Source organism: Leptodactylus fuscus, chromosome 10 (assembly GCF_031893055.1).
Source record: "Leptodactylus fuscus isolate aLepFus1 chromosome 10, aLepFus1.hap2, whole genome shotgun sequence".
NCBI classification, from domain to species: domain Eukaryota; kingdom Metazoa; phylum Chordata; class Amphibia; order Anura; family Leptodactylidae; genus Leptodactylus; species Leptodactylus fuscus.
Window position 1 is genome coordinate 65,429,975 of NC_134274.1, and position 4,121 is coordinate 65,434,095.

General features: G+C 48.8%; 1 pseudogene; it reads left to right on the plus strand.

The window, feature by feature from the left end:
- Positions 1–481: 481 nt before the first annotated feature.
- On the plus strand, positions 482–623 carry LOC142183644 (U2 spliceosomal RNA; annotated as a pseudogene).
- The last annotated feature ends 3,498 nt before the right edge of the window (positions 624–4,121 follow it).

The following is a 4,121-nucleotide window of genomic DNA, read 5'->3' on the forward strand; positions in this document are numbered from 1 at the left end:
TCCCTTGTCGACGTTCAGTCATATGAATATCAATCTGTATGCTAGTTCGTTTTTAATGGTGCTGGATAACCCATTCTTGAAGACAGTCAAACTTGCTGAATCGTTCCAGCTGGTATCTATGATCCATCTACGGAATTCCATGGCATACTCTGAAACAGAACGTCTGCCTTGCCGTAATACTAATATTGTGGTTTCAGCTGTAACCATTTGGTTGGGGTCATCAAATATCTTCTTCATAGCTTCCATAAAGTCTTTGTAATTAGTTAAAGGGATTTTTTTTTTTGTGGATAGGACGTCAGAATAGCCTTTAGAAAGGCTATTCGTCTCTTACCTTTAGACGTGGTCTCCGCTGCGCCGTTCCTTAGAAATGCCCATTTTACTGGTATGCAAATGAGTTCTCTCGCTCAAACAGCGAGCCCCCATCGCTGCCAGAGAATTGTCTCCAGCGCCGCCTCCTTCTTTGTCCGCAGCATTATCTTCAATCGCTTCTCGGCCTTTTGGCTAAGATCAAGTGTAGTATCTGTTCTTATCAGAAGCAGAAAGTACGTGAAACCGCCTGAAGTCCATGGGGTAAAGGCGGGAGTAGACCGAAATCTGTGGAGATGGGAACGTGAGAACCACTTTGGGCATGTTGCTGGGGGATGCAGTTAGTAATCGGTTCCGCCAGTGGTTTTGGCTCCGGCCACTGCAGGGGACCGATAGAACGCTGCTGACGCTGGCAACATGACCACTTGGCACCTCAGTGCCATGGATCTTGGCCGGAGGGTCGGGGAGCGCTCAAAGGCCTCTTGTGTTGTGCCTCGGGGGCTGAGTGGACCCCGAGGTTCCTTAGCTCACTGGGCGTGGGAAACCCACTGAACTAGGCACATTGCATGGCACATGTACACACCTTTTTGAGCACCTACTCCCTATGCCTGATTTACCAGTGCGGGGAAATTTTTTATAGAACCGGCGGTGAACCGGGCCCTTGATTGGCACTTCACCCATTGTTTATATGTTTTTTCACTATCTTTTGTCCACTCTTGTCCACTGTTTTGTGTTCGATGAAGGGTGAAACCGGACAAAGGACAGCTCGTAGTACCCTGGGTGGTGGCAGCCCCAAGGGGAAAAGGGCAGTTGAGGGCTTTCGGCTTCGGCTGTTAGCCCACTGGTACTCAATTCCGCTCAGCTCCTTTTGGACCTTGTGGGGAAGAGTTAGTCGGGAACCTCTCCTTTTGGGGAGGGGAAGGGTACGTTTTTGACTGATAGCATCCTGGGCACGTTTTTTTTAGTGGCACCCCACTTTTTTCGTGCACTTGGTGTTTACATTGGCACTGTTTGAGGCCTTCAAGAAAAATAAATAAATTATCTTCAATGTCTTCTTCCGGCGCAGACTCGTAACTTCTAGGTGTTGGGCCTTGAGCAGAGCAGATGCGCAGGTGCACAGGCCATGGGTAAATGGCCGCTAAGAATACTGTGCAAGTGGAGACAATCTGTCAGTGGTGGGGACGCCCTCATCGCTGTTTGAGTGCTGGGACCCACCCCCATCGCTGCGAGAGAACTCATTTGCATACTGGTAAAGAACGGTATTTCTAAGGAACTGTGCAGCGGAGACCACGTCTAAAGGTAAGAGATGAATAGCCTCTCTAAAGGCTATTCCGACGTCTTATCCACAAAAAAAAAAAGGTTTTAATGGTAGAATCCCTTTAATATGTGAGCTGACATCCTCCACACTATGTTCAGATCTATATATCATGGCAAGAGAGATAAGGAGACATGCTGGGTGACAGACTACTCCCAGAGTACAGCCTTCGAGATAACAAACAATAGCCTACAGAAAGTCTGGGCCTACATCCCTTCACACTTTGAGTGACCTCACCTCAAAGTATATGCGTTACAATACAAAATGGAGTTTATAGAACAAAATAGAGTATATAGAGATACATGGCTGTACTTGCCCCTCACACGATTAATGGATTCTCCCAAGCAATAGCTTTGTTTGTTAACAGCATAATGACGCACAGCACCCTTCATCTTTCGGTTGGATACTGGTTTGAATGCGCATCAAAGTACAGATTGCATTGGTTTAGAAATCCTCTAAATTTATCTCAATAACCATTGAATCTGAATGGCAGTATTTTCGGGGATGGAGCAGAAGCGGGAATCAGGCCTTGTGCATCCAGCTGTGTAATACGTGCAGTGACCGCATTAATAGATTCCTGCAATTCCTGCAGAGCTTGGCCTTGTATAGCAATTTTACCAGTGATTAGCTGATCAAATTATTCCCATTGGCGTTTCATATCTTGAGTCTCTGCATATATTGCTCCCAAGGCAGTTTCTACCTCCTTGAAGCGGACCTCCCACGTTTCTTTCCCAACGGACTCCATCTTGGGTGTTGGTATACTGTCACAAAACTAGTAATACGGGAGCAGGAGTCCAGTAGTCAGGTGAGGTTGGGAGGCTGGAGACAGCACATGGATAGCCCACAGGGGGGCTGAGGTAGTAGTCCAGGAGCAGATACATAAGACAAGGTGGAAGTCTGTAGTATCTCAGGAGCTGTAATAAAGCTACAGTAAGCTTGCAGCCAGCAGAGGGAAGTTCCAAAGAACTAAAGATCACCAGCAAGGAGACCTCCTGGATGTCCAGCTTGTATTCAGATAAACACCAACACAAAGCAGGAAGTGTCAGAGTCACCTATATATAGGCAGTCCAATCAGGGTTAATTCAGGGCAGATTCTAATCAGTAGAAACAGATGATTAGCCTCAGGAGTTCAGCAGACAACTATTAAACAAGATGAATAGCTCAGCAAACAAAGAGACACAGAGTAAGACACCAGGACACAGGTTTAAAGGGATTCTACCACTAAAACACTTTTTTTTCTAGTTACCACGTCGGAATAGCCTTTAAAAAGGCTATTCGTCTCTTACCTGTGGAAGTGCTCTCCGCCGCGCCGTTCGTTCAAAATACCGGTTTGTACCGGTATGCTAATGAGTTCTCTCGCAGCGATGGGGGCGTCCCCATCGCAGGAGCAGCGATGGGGGCGTCCCCATTGCAGCTCGAAAACTCACCGCAGCGCCGCCTCTCCGGTCTTCGGTGTCCTCCCCTTGCCTCTTCAGCGTCTGTCAGACGCCTGCGCAGTATGCTCTCTGTTCGGCGAAGATTGCTGAACGTACTGCGCATGCGCGAAAGTTCGGTGCCCGCACTATGGCTGGGATCGCAATTTCGCGCATGCGCAGTACGTTCGGCAATCTTCGTCGAACAGAGCGTACTGCGCAGGCGTCCGACAGTACGCTGAAGAAGCAAGGGGAGGACACCGAAGACCGGAGAGGCGGCGCTGCGGTGAGTTTTCGAGCTGCAATGGGGACGCCCCCATCGCTGCTCCTGCGATGGGGACGCCCCCATCGCTGCGAGAGAACTCATTAGCATACCGGTACAAACCGGTATTTTGAACGAACGGCGCGGCGGAGAGCACTTCCACAGGTAAGAGAGGAATAGCCTTTTTAAAGGCTATTCCGACGTGGTAACTAGAAAAAAAAGTGTTTTAGTGGTAGAATCCCTTTAAATCCTGACACACAGTCATCTGCATATTCTCTAGTAGAGTGACATCCTGGCAATAATGTTGGCTGGGCAGGTGATTTACTGATATAGTGGCAATCCCATACCTCCCAACTTTCGAAGAGCCGAAAGGGGGACAAAATATGCGGCAAACTTAGCTCTGCCCACTTTTATGTTGACTCCGCCCATTCTCATTAATTTTTCATGTGCCCCCACACAGTATAATCCTGCTACAGTAACCTGTAAATTATATTCCTCCCCTCTATCTCTACCCGAGTTTCATATAACCCCTTCATCTGCCCCCGGTTTCATGTCCCCCCATCTCTGCCCCCAGTTTCATGTCCCCCCATTTCTGCCCCCAGTTTCATGTCCCCCATCTCTGCCCCCAGTGTCATGTCCCCCCATCTCTGACCACAGTTTCATGTCCTCCCCATCTCTGTCCCCAGTTTCATGTCCCCCCATCTCTGCCCCCAGTTTCATGTCCCCCCATCTCTGTCCCCAGTTTCATGTCCCCCCATCTCTGTCCCCAGTTTCATGTCCCCCCAGTTTCATGTCCTCCCCATCTCTGTCCCCAGTTTCATGTCCC